The 18,827-nt window shown below is 39.0% G+C and overlaps 1 protein-coding gene across 10 annotated transcripts in view; it reads left to right on the forward strand.

The window, feature by feature from the left end:
• The window catches only part of CWC27 (CWC27 spliceosome associated cyclophilin), a 246,698-nt gene that overhangs the window by 214,190 nt on the left and 13,681 nt on the right, over positions 1-18,827 (forward strand). For 5 of the 10 annotated variants that reach the window (XR_012330708.1, XR_012330707.1, XR_012330706.1 and 2 more), the window contains one exon: positions 12,647-13,238. The exons of the other annotated variants lie outside the window; for them this stretch is intronic. The gene's annotated coding sequence lies outside the window, so the exon portion shown is untranslated. The remainder of the gene's footprint in view (positions 1-12,646; positions 13,239-18,827) is intronic. 10 annotated transcript variants of the gene reach the window in all.

The raw sequence follows: 18,827 nt of genomic DNA on the forward strand, positions 1-18,827 counted from the left end.
GAATGTTCTGAGCCCCACATCAGGCTTCTGAACCTGGGGATCCAGCAACAGGAGGAGGAATTCCTAGAGAATCAGACTTTGAAGGCTAGTGGGATGTGATTGCAGGACTCTGACAGGAATCGGGGGAAAAGAGACTCCACTCTTGGAGGGCACACACAAAGTAGTGAGTGCATCGGGACCCAGGGGAAGGAGAAGTGACCCCATAGGAGACTGAACCAGACCTACCTGCTAGTGTTGGAGGGTCTCCTGCAGAGGCAGTAGGTGGCTGTGGCTCACTGTGAAGACAAGGACACTGGCAGCAGAAGTTCTGGGAAGTACTCCTTGGCATGAGCCCTCCCAGAGTCCGCCATTAGCCCCACCAAAGAGCCTGCAGGCTCCAATGTTGGGTCACCTCAGGCCAAACAACCAACAGGATGGGAACCCAGCCCCAACCATCAGCAGTCAAGCAGATTGAAGTTTTACTGAGCTCTGCGCACCAGAGCAACAGCCAGCTCTACCCACCACCAGTCCCTTCCATCAGAAAACTTGCACAAGCCTCTTAGATAGCCTCATCCACCAGAGGGCACACAGCAGAAGCAAGAACTACAATCCTGCAGCCTGTGGAACAACAACCACAGTCACAGAAAGACAGACAATATGAAAAGGCAGAGGGCTATGTACCAGATGGAGGAACAAGATAAAACCCCAGAAAAACAACCAAATGAAGTGGAGATAGGCAACCTTCCAGAAAAAGAATTCAGAATAATGATAATGAAGATGATCCAGGACCTTGGAAAAAGAATGGAGGCAAAGATTGAGAAGATGCAAGAAATATTTAACAAAGACGTAGAAGAATTAAAGAACAAACAAACAGAGATGAACAATACAATAACTGAAATGAAAAATACACTAGAAGGAATCAATAGCAGAAAAACTGAGGCAGAAGAATGGATAAGTGGCCTGGAAGACAGAATGGTGGAATTTACTGCTGCTGAACAGAATAATGAAAAAGAATGAAAAGAAAGGAAGAGAGCCTAAGAGACCTCTGGGACAACATTAAACACAACAACATTCCCATTACAGGGGTCCCAGAAGGACAAGAGAGAGAGAAAGGACCTGAGAAAATATTTGAAGAGGTTATAGTCGAAAACTTCCCTAACATGGGAAAGGAAATAGCCACCCAAGTCCAGGAAGCGCAGAGAGTCCCATATAGGATAAAGCCAAGGAGAAACACGCCGAGACGCATAATAATCAAACTGGCAAAAATTAAAGACAAAGAAAATATTGAAAGCAGCAAGGGAAATAAAACAAATAACATACAAGGGAACTCCCATAAGATTAACAGCTGATTTCTCAGAAGAAATTCTACAAGCCACAAGGGAGTGGCATGATATACTTAAAGTGATGAAAGGGAAGAACCTACAACCAAGATTACTCTACCCAGCAATGATCTCATTCAGATTCGACAGAGAAATCAAAAGCTTTACAGACAAGCAAAAGCTAAGAGAATTCAGCACCACCAAACCAGCTCTGCAACAAATGCTCAAGGAATTTCTCTAAGTGGGAAACACAAGAGAAGAAAAGGACCTACAAAAACAAACCCAAAACAATTAAGAAAATGGTCATAGGAACATACATATCGATAATTACCTTAAACGTGACTGGATTAAATGCTCCAACCAAAAGACACAGGCTTGCTGAATGGATACAAAAACAAGACCCATATATATGCTGTCTACAAGAGACCCACTTCAGACCTAGGGACACATACAGACTGAAAGTGAGGGGATGGAAAAAGATATTCCATGCAAATGGAAATCAAAGAAAGGTGGAATAGCAATACTCATATCAGATAAAATAGACTTCAAAATAAAGAATGTTACAAGACACAAGGAAGGACACTACATAATGATCAAGGAATCAATCCAAGAAGAAGATATAACAATTATATATATGCACCCAACATAGGAGCACCTCAATACATAAGGCAACTGCTAACAGCTATAAAAGAGGAAATCGACAGTAACATAATAATAGTGGGGGACTTTAACACCTCACTTACACCAATGGACAGATCATCCAAAATGAAAATAAATAAGGAAACAGAAGCTTTAAATGACACAAAAGACCAGATAGATTTAATTGATATTTATAGGACATTCATCCAAAAATAGCATATTACATTTTCTTCTCAAGTGCACACGGAACATTCTCCAGGATAGATCACATCTTGGGTCACAAATCAAGCCTCAGTAAATTTAAGAAAATTGAAATCATATCAAGCATCTTTTTTGACCACAACACTATGAGATTAGAAATGAATTACAGGGAAAAAAACGTAAAAAAACACAAACACAAGGAGGCTAAACAATACATTACTAAATAACCAAGAGATCACTGAAGAAATCAAAGAGGAAATCAAAAAATACATAGAGACAAATGACAATGAAAACAGGATGATCCAAAACCTATGGGATGCAGCAAAACCAGTTCTAAGAGGGAAGTTTATAGCTATACAAGCCTACCTCAAGAAACAAGAAAAATCTCAAATAAACAATCTAACCTTACACCTAAAGGAACTAGAGAAAGAAGAACAAACAAAACCCAAAGTTAGCAGAAGGAAAGAAATCATAAAGATCAGAGCAGAAATAAATGAAATGGAAACAAAACGATAGCAAAGATCAATAAAACTAAAAGCTGGTTCTTTGAGAAGATAAACAAAATTGATAAGCCATTAGCCAGACTCATCAAGAGGGAGAGGACTCAAATCAATAAAATTAGAAATGAAAAAGGAGAAGTTACAAACAGACACCACAGAAATACAAATCATCCTAAGAGACTACTACAAGCAACTCTATGCCAATTAAATGGACAACTTGGAAGAAATGGACAAATTCTTAGAAAGGTATAACCTTCCAAGACTTAACCAGGAAGAAATAGAAAATATGAACAGATGAATCACAAGCACTGAAATTGAAACTGTGATTAAAAATCTTCCAACAAACAAAAGTCCAGGACCAGATGGCTTCACAGGTGAATTCTATCAAACATTTAGAGAAGAGCTAACACCTATCCTGCTGAAACTCTTCCAAAAATTGCAGAGGAAGAAACACTCCCAAACTCATTCTATAAGGCCACCATCACCCTGATACTAAAAGCAGATAAAGATACTACAAAAAGAGAAAATTACAGACCAATATCACTGATGAGTATAGATGCAAAAATCCTCAACAAAATACTAGCAAACAGAATCCAACAACACATTAAAAGGATCATACACTAAAATCAAGTGTGATTTATCCCAGAGATGCAAGGCTTTTTCAATATATGCAAATCAATCAATGTGATACACCATATTAACAAACTGAAGAAGAAAAACCTTATGATAATCTCAATAGATGCAGCAAAAGCTTTTCACAAAATTCAACACCCATTTATGATAAAAACTCTCCATAAAGTGGGCATAGAGGGAAACTACCTCAACATAATAAAGGCCATATATGACAAACCCACAGCAAACATCATTTTCAATGGTGAAAAGCTGAAAGCATTTCCTCTAAGATCAGGAAAAAGACAAGGATATCCATTCTTGCCACTATTATTCAACAATAGTTTTGGAAGTCCTAGCCACAGCAAACATCATTTTCAATGGTGAAAAGCTGAAAGCATTTCCTCTAAGATCAGGAAAAAGACAAGGATATCCATTCTTGCCACTATTATTCAACAATAGTTTTGGAAGTCCTAGCCACAGCAATCAGAGAAGAAAAAGAAATAAAAGGAATACAAATTGGAAAAGAAGAAGTAAAACTGTCACTGTTTGCAGATGACATGACACTATACATAGAGAATCCTAAAGATTCCACCAGAAAACTACTAGAGCTAATCAATGAATTTGGTAAGGTTGCAGGATACAAAATAAATGCACAGCAATCTCTTGCATTCCTATACACTAATGATGAAAAATCTGAAAGAGAAATTAAGGAAACACTCCCATTTACCACTGCAACAAACAGAATAAAATACCTAGGAATAAACCTACCTAGGGAGACAGAAGACCTGTATGCAGAAAACTATAAGACACGAAAGAAATTAAAGATGATACCAAAAGATGGAGAGATATACTATGTTCTAGGATTGGAAGAATCAATATTGTGAAAATGACTATACTACCCAAAGCAATCTACAGATTCAATGCAATCCCTATCCAATTACCAATGGCATTTTTTACAGAACTAGAACAAAAAATCTTAAAATTTGTATGAAACGAAAAAAATGTATGGAGACACAAAAGACCCCGAATAGCCAAAGCAGTCTTGAGGGAAAAAAGCGGAGCTGGAGGAATCAGACTCCCTGACTTCAGACTATACTACAAAGCTACAGTTATCAAGACAATATAGTACTGGCACAAAAACAGAAATATAGATCAGTGGAACAAGATAGAAAGCCCAGAGATAAACCCATGCACCTATGGTCAGCTAATCTATGACAAAGGAGGCAAGGATATACAATGGAGAAAAGACAGTCTCTTCAATAAGTGGTGCTGGGAAAACTGGACAGCTACATGTAAAAGAATGAAATTAGAACACACCCTAACACCACACACAAAAATAAACTCAAAATGGATTAGAGACCTAAATGTAAGACCGGACACTATAAAACTCTTAGAGGAAAACATAGGAAGAACATTCTTTGACAGAAATCACAGCAAGTTTTTTTTTTTTTTTTTTTTTTTTTGCAGTACATGGGCCTCTGTCTGTTGTGGCCTCTCCCGTTGCGGAGCACAGGCTCTGGACTCGCAGGCTCAGCGGCCATGGCTCACAGGCCCAGCCACTTCACGGCATGTGGGATCTTCCTGGACCACGGCACAAACCCGTGTCCCCTGCATCGGCAGGCGGACTCTCAACCACTGCGCCACCAGGGAAGCCCCAGCAAGATCTTTTTTGATCCACCTCCTAGAGTAATGGAAATAAAAACAAAAATAAACAGATGGGACCTTATGAAATTTAAAAGCTTTTGCACAGCAAAGGAAACCATAAACAAGATGAAGACAGCCCTCAGAATGGGAGAAATATTTGCAAATGAATCAACGGACAAAGGATTAATCTCCAAAATATATAAATAGCTTATGCAGCTCAATATTAAAAAAGCAAACAACCCAATCAAAACATGGGCAGAAGACCTAAATAGTCATTTCTCCAAAGAAGACATACAGATGGTCAAGAAGCACATGAAAAGCTGCTCAACATCACTAATTATTAGAGAAATGCAAATCAAAACTACGATGAGGTATCACCTCACACCAGTTAGAATGGGCATCCTCAGAAAATCTACTAACAACAAATGCTGGAGAGGGTGTGGAGAAAAGGGAACCCTCTTGCACTGTTGGTGGGAATGTAAATTGATACAGCCACTATGGAGAACAGTATGGAGGTTCCTTAAAAAACTAAATCCATATGACCCAGCAATCCCACTACTGGGCATATACCCAGAGAAAACCATAATTCAAAAAGACACATGCACCCCAGTGTTCATTGCATCACTGTTTACAATAGCCAGGTCATGGAAGCAACCTAAATGCCCATCAACAGACAAATGGATAAAGATGTGGTACATATATGCAATGGAATATTAGCCATAAAAGAGAACGAAATTGGGTCATTTGTTGAGACATGGATGAATCTAGAGAGTGTCATACAGACTGAAGTCAGAAAGAGAAAAACAAATATCGTATATTAACACATATATGTGGAACCTAGAAAAATGGTACAGATGAACCGGTTTGCAGGGCAGAAATTGAGACACAGATGTAGAGAACAAATGTACGGACACCAAGGTGGGGGGAAGCGGCGGGGGGGTCGGGGTGGTGGTGTGATGAATTGGGAGATTGGGATTGACATGTATACACTGATGTGGATAAAACTGATGACTAAGAAGAACTTGCTGTATAAAAAAGTAAATAAAATTCAAAAAAGAAAGAAAAAAAACAAAACGAAAACACAGCCTATGGAATGGGAGAAAATATTTACAAACGATGTGACCCACAAGGGCTTAATTTCCGAAATATATAAACAGCTCATATATCTAATGTCAAACAACCCAATCACAAAATAGAGAAAAGATCTAAATAGACATTTTGCCAAACAAGACATACAGGTGGCCAAAAGGCACATGAAAAGATGCTCAACATCACTAATTATTACAGAAATGCAAATCAGAACTACAGTGAGGTACCACCTCACACTAGTTAGAATGGCCATCATTAAAATAACAAATGCTGGAGAGGATGTGGAGAAAAAGGAACCCTCCTACACTGTTGGTGGGAATGTAAATCGGTACAGCCAGTATGGAGAACAGTATGGAGGTTCCTTAAAAAACTAAAAATAGAGCTACATATGATCCTGCAATCTCACTCCTAGGCAGAGATCCAGAGAAAACTGTAATTCGAAAAGATGCATGCACCCCAATGTTCACTGCAGCACTATTTACAATAGCCAAGACATGGAAGCAACCTAAATGTCCATTGACAGAAGAATGGATAAAGAAGAAGATGTGGCATATATACACAATGGACTATTACTCAGCCATAAAAAAGAATGAAATAAAGCCATTTGCAGCAACATGAAGGGACCTGGAGATTATCATACTAAGTGAAGTAAGCAAGACAGCAAACGAAACATACCATATCATATCACTTATATGTGGAATTCTTTTGCCAATGATACAAATGAACTTATTTACAAAACAGAAATAGACCCACAGACATAGAACACAAACTTATGGTTACCAAAGGGGAAAAGGTGGGGGGGATAAATTAGGAGTTTGGGATTAACATATATATACTATATATAAAATATGTAACCAACAAGGACCTACTGTATAGCACAGGGAACTATACTCAATATTTTGTAATAACCTATATGGGAAAAAACATCTGAAAAAGAATAGATGAATATATGTATAACTGAATCACTTTGCTATACACCTGAAAGTAATACAACATTGTAAATCAACTATAATTCAATTTTTAAAAATACTGTCAAAGTGATCAAAAACAAGGAAATTCTAAGAAATTGCCACAGCCAAGAATTGCTTAAGGAGACATCACAACTAAATCTAATGTGGTATCCTGAATGGGATCCTAGAACAGAAAAAAGGATGTCAGTTAAAAGTTAAGCATATTAGTTTCCTAGGGCTGCCATAACAAAATACCACAGACTGGGTGGCTTAAACAACAAATATATTTTCTCACAGTTCTGGAAGTCCAAGCTCTAAATGCCAGCAGGGTTGATTTCTGTTGAAATCAACAAAACAGCTGCCTTCTTACCGTTTCCTCACATGGCCCTTTCTGTGTGTGTATGTGCTCCTAGTGTCTCTTCCTCTACTTTTAAGGACATCAGTTCTCTTGGATTAAGGCCCTACCCATATGACCTTATTTAATTTTAATTACCTCCTTTAAAGGCCCTATCTCCATATACAGTCATATTGGGAGTTAGGGCTTCAACATATGAATTTGGGGGGAATGTAATTTAGTCCACAATACTAGGGAAATCTAAATAAACTTTACTTAATAAGATATCAGTGTTAGTTCATTAAGTGTAAGAAATGTACCATATTAATGTAAGATAGTAATAGGGAAAATTGGTTTAGGGGTATAAGGGAACTGTACTATCTGGTCAGCGTTTCTGTAAATGTAAACCTCTTCTAAAAATAAAAGTAAAATAAATTTTGAGAAATGTTTTTTTCTAAGAGTAAGAAGGTAATGATCTTTCTCAGTAAGATGCCAAAACTATGTTAATTGAAGCAGTGGGCAACAGTACAGGGTAGATTATTCAAGAAATGAAATTGGGACAACTAAGTAACTATTTGGGGAAAAGAAATTACAATTTTATCTTACCCAAATACTAAAAGAAAATTCTAAATTGATAAAAGATTAACAAGTGGAAAAAGAACTGTAAAAGTGCTAGAAGAAAATATAGGTGGATATTTACATGGTCTTAATGTGAGGAAAGACTTCTTAAGTATAACTCTAAAGACAGACTTAAAGGAAGACACTACTCACTAGCACTGTATAAAAAACTGTAAAGTTCTGTATGGAAGCAAAGAAGGAAGGGAAAAGGAGGGATAGATAGAAGGAAGATAGGAGGTGAAACTCAAAAAACAAATGACAAACTACAAAGTCTATTTGTAGTTTATGTGATAAATAAGGATTTATATTCTTAATATATTCTCACAAATCCATAAAGAGAAGATGAGTATGCCCTTTTTTTTTTTTTAATGGGCAAAGGACACAAATATACATGTTGCAAGAGAAATACAAATAGCCAAAAACATTACGGGGGGGATGGGGAATGAAAACAAAAATCAGTTTATTAATCAAAACAAAATAAGGCACTCTGTTGATGAATGAATTGGTATATCCTTTTTGAAGGGAAGTTAGATCATATATATCAAGTGCCTTAAAAGTGTACAAATCTTTGACCTAAGAATTCTACTTATAGGAATTTATCCTAAGCATTAGTAAAGATAATTCCAAATGACAGAAATATCTTCAACTAAAAATGGGGGTTTATCAGCATGGGAAGCTTAAGAACTGGAGCTAGGGCATAGCTGTGTCAGAGTTCAGCCAATGTCAAGAATCTCTGTCATCTGGCTCCATTTTCCTCTCATTCCATAGGCAGGCTTCCCACCCAGGAGGTGGCCTCCAGAAGCTCTGGGCTTATGTTTCCATTATGGCCAACCCCATAGTTCCAGAAAAAGTCCTGAGCCAGTTCTGTTTGACCTTGCCGGATTCAAATGCCCATTCCCTGATCTAATCACTGGCTAGTCTGCACAGGCCTATCCCATGTGTTCCCTTCCTCAGACAAGGACAAGGGAGTCCCAACCACATGGGCTGACAGTAGGGAAGGGTCATTTCTGAAAGGAAAAGACCAATCTACTGAAAGAAAGAATGTTGAACCAGCCCCCCCCCCGAAACATTTACTACAAATAAGAAAATCCAAATATTTTTCACATAGATATTATTTGCAGTAATGTTTGTAAAGGTAGAAATTCGAACAAGACTAAGAATCCTAATATAAGGTGGATTTTAAATTATCTGTAGGACCAAATATTAGGCAATGAATACAAAGTTAGCCTAGGTACCCAACTAATACAATCGGCTATATAGTACTGTACTATAATAGGTTTATAATACTTTTTGCACAGATAATACATTAAAAAACAAAAAATAAAGACAACATTTTTAATCTTACAGTACAGTACCTTGAAAAGTACAGTAGTACAGTACAACAGCTGGCATACAGGGGCTGACATCAAGTGAAGAGGCAAGAAGAGTTACTGACTGGAAGAGGGAGAGGAGGTGGGAGATGGTAGAGCTGAAGGATTGTCAGCAATAGGAGATGAGGGCAAGCTGCAATCTCACTCAGGCCTGACGTTGATGGCACAGGGTCTGGTTCCTTGCTGGATTCAATTCTATCTACCCTCTTGAAAAAATGATCCAGTGATGTCTGGGTAGTAGTTGTGTTTTTCCTCATCATAGATGACATGGTAGCACTGGATTGCATTTTGAACGGCTGCTGCAACCTTTGTGTACTGTTCTACGTTCGGGTCCTGTGCCTCAAAAAACTAACAGTGCCTCCTCAACTAAAGAAAATCCCCTTGCCATTTCCTGTCATGAATCTCTTTGGTTCTTCAGTTACTTCTTCCTCTTATCTCTCTTAGTCCTCTCTCTGGGCCTCCAATTCCATCAGGCCTTCTTTAGTAAGCTCCTCATTATAAGAACGAGCGACGTCTTCCATCTTTTTGCCTCTCTCCACTTTCTCAATTATTTTCACTTTTGTTTCCATCGTTATTGCTTGGTGCTTCTTAGCAGTACGAGCTACATCACAGCTGCTTTTACACTTGCTTCCAGACATCCTGGGCTTGAAATAAAGATACCATACTACTATACTCTATACAGTACTGTACAGTAAAGTACACAAGAGCACAACCACTTGTAGAGGATGCACACACGTGATAATGTACGCCACACACGTGAACTAACTTACATGACTGGACAGGCGAATGCACGTTCGCATCTTTGGAAGTTTGCAACTTGAAGGTTCATATGTAGGGGACTTACTATAAGTGTATATACATATTTAGACATGCATAGAACAAAGTGTAGGAAGTGATGTGCCTGTATGTTTACAGTAGTTATTGATAAGCTATGGAGTTACAGGTAATTTTGTTTTTTCTTTTTGCCTCTAAGGATTGCTTTACTTTGCACAAAGAAAAAACATACAAAGACAGTGAATGTATGTTAATCATGCTATGAAAGTTGTAAAAATAAGATTTCTATAATTCTTTCAATCAATAAATAGCTTCTGCCCTTTCAATGGCTTATGGCGTAGTGTAGACAGGACATATTATAAATACACATATAAACCTACAGTTAAGTGAGATCAAATAAGTTTTGTATGATAATGTACGTGAAAACACTTTGAAAAAGGGTATGAAGTTTAATAGAATAGTATAAAAATGATAAATATATACAAGATCACTTTATATTAACACCCATACACACAAAATACAAAATAAGTTAAAATGGTAAGTATTTGGACCACAATTGGAGGCATGATGTTTGAACCTCGTTCTAACTATGTAAATATGGTGCTTACTACCATACCCTCTTCACAGATAAGGAAACAGAGACCTGAAGAGCAATGTGACTTTCCTACAGAAACACCGAATGACTGCATTTTAACTCAAACCCAGGTCTTCTGACTTCAATCCGCAAAAGCTTCCATAAAAGGTGTTAGAGAAATTCAAAGGCAGAAGTAGGTCCTGAGGCCCAAGGCAGTCAGATTTTTAGTTGGAAATGGCAGTTAAATTGGGCCTTGGAAGCTCAGGGGACATAAACCAGTGGGAAGGAGGTCGTAGGGCATTCCAGAGAAGTGACATGGACAGAAGTATGCTGTGGCCCATCTCTGATACAGAGCAGGGTGTGGTTTTTTCAAAGGATCAAATGTGGGTTAAACTTAAAAATTATTTTGTCTCACTGAAATTTCTTTTAAAAAAAGCCCGTTTTTGCTTTTCAAATACAAGCCTCCTTTCAAGCCCTCTCCCACCAAAAGGAAAAAAAAAAAAAGAAAACTTATAAACTAGATCATTTAAGTTTCTATCCATAGTCCCTTAAGAACGATAACTTAAGTAATAATCAGGGATTATTTAGTTGGGTTTCTTAAGAATTCTAACCGAACAGAGAAATGAGAAGCTGTCAACACACTATACTAAAGACAAATTATGTAGGTGACAAAGTTTCACAAAGAAAGGCAGGGCCTTTCAACCCAAGTAGAGGAAGGCTGTCTGAGGACAATATATGTATTTTTTCCCTACCTTATACCTCTAAGGCTGCGTACAGAAGACAAATACCAATCATTAGGCAGTTTAACTGGCTCATTTGAGAAAGATCTGTTGGAGTTTTATAGCGTAAACTTAATGGTGGTGGAAATATGTTATTTTAGGTCTTAGACTATTAGCCTTTTCTCTAGTATTGTAGAGTCTGAAAGAAGAGTTAATTATCTGAAAGGCTTATAAACATCCAGTTGACACCTGAACAACGTGGAGGTTTAAGGCACCCACACTTCGTGCAGTTGAAACTCCGCTTATAATTTATAGTTGGCCCTCCAGGTACCTGGTTCCTCCATAGAAACAGTTCCACATCTGCACAATCAACCAACCACAGATCATATAGTGTTATAGTGTTTACTGCTGAAAAACTCCGCATGTAAGTGGACCTGCCCATTTCAAATCCATGTTGTTCAAGGGTCAACTGAAATTGCTAAATAATTTGGAATTATCTATTGATACTCAAGGAGAAAGGTAAACAAAACCAGGTTTGTAGAGATTACTGGCTACCCAGAAACATGTGTTCATTCAGCATTTATTGAGGGCAGTCTTCTTGTCAAGGCTTGGTGACTGGTGTTACAAAGGCCAATAAAACAGAGCCATCTGCAGTCTAGTGAGGGAGGCTAAACTAAGACATGTACAGAAGAGGACCTTAACCCTCCTGGAAAAAGAGGACAGGCCAGGAGAGGATTCAGGGACTGGTTTCCAGAGGGGATGACACCTCAACTGAAGCAGGGAGAGAAGTATATCACCATACAGAGGCAGCAAGGAGGCAGGAGAGAGCACGTTCTATACAGGAAACTGCAAGTAATTCAGGATGTCTAGAGCATACGATGTGAAGATGACATAGGAGCTTAGAGAGAGGAACAAAAGCCAAGTCATAGAGGCTACGTAAGAAATTTGGGTTTCACTGTTTAGACAATAGGGAACCACTGAAGGATTCAAAACAGGACAGTTTTCATGGCTAAATCTGAATTTTTGAAAAATATATATGTAACAGAAAATACCTGGATATCATCATCAATCATAAAGGCAGTCCTTAGTAATTTGATGCCTGCGAAGAGACTGCCAGACATCCACCCTTAGAGTGTCAGGCTCTTTGGCTCTGCTCCTCTTGGACCTCCAGCTGAACGGTGTGTCCCTACCTAGCATCTTCATTTTAGGATGTATAGGGAGAAATTGGGACTAATTCCAGAGAGCAATGATTAAACGCAATAAAGGGATAAAAATTTACAGTGAAAATTAATTGCCTTTTTGTTTGGTTTGTTTCTTTTTGCAGTACGCAGGCCTCTCACTGTTGTGGCCTCTCCCGTTGCGGAGCACAGGCTCCGGATGCGCAGGCTCAGCGGCCCTGGCTTATGGGCCCAGCCACTCCGCGGCATGTGGGATCTTCCCGGATCGGGGCACGAACCCGTGTCCCCTGCATCAGCAGGCGGCATCAGCAGGCGGACTCTCAACCACTGTGCCACCAGGGAAGCCCCAAATTGCCTTTTTTTTAAAGCAAGTGTTCACCTAGTAGAGAGGTGTCTTTTCCCAAAGAGGCTCCCACATGGCTCAAGACATTTTTGGAACTTCTTTTCTAATTGCATTATAGGCCAGCCTGGGAGCCACACAGATTATCATTCTTGTCTCTTTATAGTTGCCTTTTCAAAATGCTGTATTCCAAAATAAGCACTGCCCGATCTGATTTTTTTTATCCTATTCACTAGAGTTAGCACTGAATTAACTTTTGATTTATTCCTGAAGTTAAATACATCTTCACAAGATGAAAGTTTGTTACCTCTGAAGACATGCAGTCAAGTACCTGGTCAACTACTTACCAGCTACAAGTTTCTTGACCATGAATCTCTCAGGTTGCCTGGGAAATGGAGGTGAATAACATACTTCCCACCTACCCCACATAGTTATTGTGAAGACAGTACCAGACATGTGAAGGCTCTTCATAGACTGCTGTGTCAGAGGATGCTCTTCTTATTGTGCCCTCACATTTTGCAGGCAGTTCCAAAATGTACGTTTGTTCTGGTGCCTGTGTGTTCATCTCCCCTAACAGATTGTTCACTTTAGGAGAGCAGGGCCTGGGTCCTATTTGGTTTTATTTCCCTGTTGTCTGACACTGGGTCTCACACATAAAAAGGCTCCAATATTTGTTGAATGAATAATTCAGTGTAGCTCCTTGCCTTTTACTCAGACTATATTTAAGAAATGGATAATACACTTGAGATTACTCAGTTAAAATAGGCTCAGAAGCCACTTAAGCTTCTTGAAGTATGTGAGTAGTTTGTCATTAGGAACCAGCTGTCCTTCATCTCTGAAGGGGCCAGAACAAATGGCTAATGAACTCAAGCTGAAAGCCTAAAGACTCTTAAACTTTAATGCTGTGGTCCTAACTTTGGCTGTATTTTTAGATCACCAGGAAAAAAAACTTTAGATTACTGATGCTAGAGCCCCATCCTGAGACAATTAAATCAGTACCTCTAGAGGTGGAGGCCCGGTGTTGATAGTTTTAAAAACTACCCAAGTGATTGTAATGTGCAGCCTGCGTTTGTTGCTGGGCTCTGGGATTAGACTTTGAGAAATATTGCCTTAAAAGAAATCCTATCTAGTTCTACATTAGGTACCATAGGAAATGGGAAAGAACATAAGGCATGCGCCCACCACAGTCTACAGGGAATAAAAACTAGCCATCACTGATCTGAGAGCAGTGGAAAAGCAGCAATCAGTGTGTGCTGAGCTATGAGAGGTCATGAAAAGGTAGACCTGTGAAGAGCTCCAGACTTTCTGCAGAACCTGTTAGACATTTTAAAAGTTTATCATAGGGGGCTTCCCTGGTGGCGCAGTGGTTGAGAGTCCGCCTGCCGATGCAGGGGACACGGGTTCGTGCCCTTGTCTGGGAGGATCCCATATGCCGCGGAGCGGCTAGGCCCGTGAGCCACGGCCGCTGAGCCTGCGCGTCCGGAGCCTGTGCTCCACAACGGGAGACGCCACAGCAGTGAGAGGCCCGCGTACCGCAAAATAAATAAATAAATAAAAGTTTATCATAGAAATAAAAGACAGTCCCTGCCCACAAAAGAAGGTTAACTGTTAGGTTAGCAAACCAGCTAGTTCTAGCCAGAGGTCCTGGCCAATACAGAGGGTTTAAAGGCTTTGATTCCCAGCACCAATCACCATTCTGAGGACTGAGAACTCAACTGTGAACAAGACTCAAACTGTCTCAAATAACTGATGTTCACAACTAAGTGAACAGGCAATTATAAAATGGTGAGGGTTGATGAAAGAAACAAAATTAAGTTGGTGAGATAGGAAGATCCAGTCATTTGAGGGTTTTAAGGGTCGGGCTCAGCTATTTCAGTGGATTACAATAGCCGATAGTTTCTGGTCAAAGGGATGCTAAAAGGAGATATATAAGAAAGATTATTTCAGAACCTTTGGAGGTTAGAGGAAGGAGAAATAGTACAGACATAAAATAGTTAAGACACCTACAGCAATCTAAGGGTAGAGTGGTAAGTTCCTATATTAGGGAGACTTGGAAAGGGGAGTGTCTTATAGAATTTCTGATGAAAAAGATAGCTGTTTATATTACACAAGCATAAATAATTTAAATGCATTTCAGTCTGAAATGACTTATTAATATTGGAATTCTATATTTCACTTACTGTATGTCTGAGAATTATACCTCTCTTGCTTTCCCAATTAATATTAACTGCTGTCATATCTTAATCTACCTTACAATTGAATGAGAGTTTTTAAAAATGGATGTCAAATTAGTCAAGGTCCAGGTCCTTTTCGAAGACTCTCTTGTTTACTTTTGTTTATAATTCCACACAGTCTCATACAAGAAAAGAAAAAGAATAAACTTACTTGTTTTGGGGCTGTACCCCTCAGGTCTGCAAGCCTTGTAGTTGCCCAACCGTGAGACCAAAGAAAGAGCCTGGAAACAGCGAAAGAGACATCCAAGGTGTACTGGATAGGGAACCTTACAAGTCAGAAGCAAAATGTCCTGGAGCGACACCCCACCTATAAGGCAGACAGCAGGCAGGATGCAGCAGCAATCTTAGCTACTGCAGGGGAGAAGGAGGTTACCATTTATAGGGGGAATTGATGTCAGGTTGGCTCATCAGTTACCAGGGAAACCAGCAGAGGAGCATGTCCCTCTCAGCCCCTCAGGTTAACAATCGTCAGTGGGGCAGATGTTTCCCTTTGATAACCTAGCTTGGTGGAGTGGTTCTGGTCTAAGCATTAGAACGATAACCACCTGGGACGGGGCAAACACGTAGGCAGTTAGCGTTAAGGCTCTGTGATTAAGAGGGAAGATCAGTCATGTGAGTAGGTGAAGTAGGGACTTGTTGAGCAGGGGATGTATAGAGAGCAAGAGAACTGCCATCTTGAGTGGCCTGGTCATACACAGCCTCTATGAAAATGGTAAGCCTCCATATTTCTATAACCACTAAAGTCAATGTTCTTACTTGAGAATCTGATCTTATGAAAAATTGTTATTAATCAGAACTAAACTTTTGTCTTTGCCTTCAAATGAACAAGTTCTAAAATGTTCATATGTAAATGATCAGTGTGTGATTCCAAAAGCTTCACTGCTCTTGTTGGGCCAATTCTATGACCAGTCACAGAGTGGATAGTATTGAGTTATTGGTACATACAAGACTGTAAACTACCAGACCTTATGTACTTGAATTAAGTCTGTATAATAAGTCTGCATGTGTATTCTCACAGGAGGCTGTAAAATGTGGGCATGCTTTCAATTCATGCAGTCTGTGATTTATGGAGTCACACAGGTCAGGAGTTTATTATGCTGAAAATCATAATAACTGTTTTGTTTTGCTTTTTAAAATGAAGTGACCGAAGCATGTTGAAAGATAAATGGGTGAAGCATTTTGATTATGTTTTTGTTTCAATTAAAGATTAAATATTATGCTGAGTAACCAGCCATGCTAAGCATTATGATATTAAAGCTGAAGTAATTTGTAAGCTGATAGCCCCTTCTTTCCTCTGGGTTTAGGTTTGTTATTAATCAAAATGTTGGACTTGTTTAGTGCAGTGGTGTATGAAACAAACAGTTGAAAAAGACAGCTACTTTACAGCTTTCTGTTCTTTCAGATTTGTAGGAAAATCTGTTTCTTTTTGTGGACTTTGTGCTGTTGTTCCCATGTCTAGATTTCATTTCTTATACCAAAGCCAACTAGATCTAGTAGTTGTAAGATCCTCTCATGTCATAGAAAGGAGGAAGTTGCCTTTTTATGGTTTTATTTGACAAATTCTGGTAAAGTCATTTTTGAAACATGGACAGTCCCTACTAGAAATGATTATAACAAAAGACCCATCTGTCTTTTGGGGCAGAGAAAGGGATAATTTTTAAAATAGAAGAATGTGTATATGGAAAAGTATTAATACGTTAACTAATATAGGGGGTTTTGTATTTTTATATCAGCATAGGAGTATTGAATAAAATTGTTTTGAAGGGAATAAGATTCCAGCTATTTTCTGGTTTGGGGTTAGGCATCAGCACAAATCATTTGGAAAGCCGCTGCACACTTACCGAAATACAGTGTAGGAGTCTGGGCTCCCCATGACGTGTGATAAGGACCTTTAACAGGACAGTCCCGCCACACTTCTAAACTTAGTCCTCATCAGTGGTAATACACTTACAATTTCTGAAGAGCTCACTCTAGGGAATGCTGCATAGATTGTAAGGAGTATCAAAGAAAAAGACCACCTCTCAATACCTGAAAAAAAAAAAAAAGCTCAATTTATTACTTTAATAAGAAAGAGCTTGCTTTTAGACACAGTCTCTCTGAGCAAAGCAGGTTGCAAACCTTACGTAGAGTTTTGGGGTCAGGGATTGTTTAGGGGTTAATATCAGCCTCAGAAGCACCATTATTCAGGAGAGACTGCTGGTGATTGGCTGGCTTTCAGAAGCATGTCACTGGCCTGGGTCTGCCACTGATTGGCCAACTTTCAAAAGCATGAGGCTGTCACTGATTATTTGGCTTTCAGAGGTGTATTTACTGAAGTGAGTTACCACTGATCATTTTGGACTAGGCAAGTCACCAGTAATTGATTAAATCCTGTTTGATTGATTCAGTCTGGTTATAGTGGTCACTTGCTACCATGGCTGGAGAATAATTATCCTTTTGCTAGGAGTTGGGGCTTGTTTTATTCTCAGACGCTAATACTCAAACAGTGTAGAAAATTGAAAGCACAAGAAAATCAGACTCTGAGTACTCCATCTAAATAAGCAATAATCCTATGCTGCACTTTCTAAATGAGGTTGTTTCCAAGGTTAAGTCCATGGAAATATAAAAAGTCAGCAGTTCTCATGTGTGATATTGCATGTTATGAAATCTGATGCAAATAATTTTTATTAATAATAAAGTATAGAAATGCAGATGTGCTTTACCTCAGTAAATAAGAGTAGACTCTAGTTCATCCACATCATAATGTCACTCATACTCATTGCATTCTAATGAGCTTTTCTGGGAAGGAAGAGGTGGTAAGATAAAACTTGTCAACCTGGTGAACAGTCAACCCTACCAAACTCTTTGCAATTGTAGTATCATTAATATTGTAACATTTCATTTCCCTCACAAAATCGTTTTAGGATTCTTCAAGATCTAAGTATATCCATGGGAATTTTTAACAAAAGTAAACTTCCCTCCACATTTGTGGTACTGCAGGAAGAAAGGGTAGGGGAATCTCTGCTAGTACCTATTGCCCAATCCCTGCTCATATAGGGAAACAGAAATCACTGTAATATGTGGGTTTCATCTGCAAGTTACAACTGACATGTGGGGAGTGTTAACCCTTCAGGCGGTTTATCCCCATCTGCTGTGATAAAGTGTTGGGTGCGCCTATTTTTAAAACTGCTTAAATATTTAGTGGGGAAAGCCTTAGTAGTTTTGTTTATATATAAAAACTGATCTTTCCTCTTTCCAAATTCATTCACCTGCCCTAGAATCTGGTTTTGGGACCTCCCTATTTGTTCCCGGCACCTCCTAATGGGAGGCAGAGCTAATCACTTACATATTTCTCTGCTGCTAAGCATAGCCAGCTTACAACCACTTAGGATTCAAGCACATGTTGAGACCTTAAGACCAGTAAGCATTTGATAAAGTAGGAAAGCAGGGTGGTTAGATTTGCTGTAATCAACAGTAGGAGGAGGAGGTTAGTCCATGGAGCCGTGCCAAAAGCTCAGTTTCTTTTTGTACAAAAAATTTTTTAAACTCAGCAATTCCCCAGAAAAGGGATTCATAACACCATTTGAACAGGAATTTTCTGAACACATTCCCTACTTGACCCATTTAACTACTGAAAACAAAACAAAACCAGATAGGGCTGGTTTAATGTCGGGAGTTTTGCTCTGCAACCTGGCTGAGTGTGCTCTTTAAAGGAAGCTGGACGAATGTTCTCTGAGTTTAATTGAAGGAAGACTTCTGGGTAGAACTCTTTTA

Source organism: Tursiops truncatus, chromosome 3 (genome assembly GCF_011762595.2).
Source record: "Tursiops truncatus isolate mTurTru1 chromosome 3, mTurTru1.mat.Y, whole genome shotgun sequence".
NCBI classification, from domain to species: domain Eukaryota; kingdom Metazoa; phylum Chordata; class Mammalia; order Artiodactyla; family Delphinidae; genus Tursiops; species Tursiops truncatus.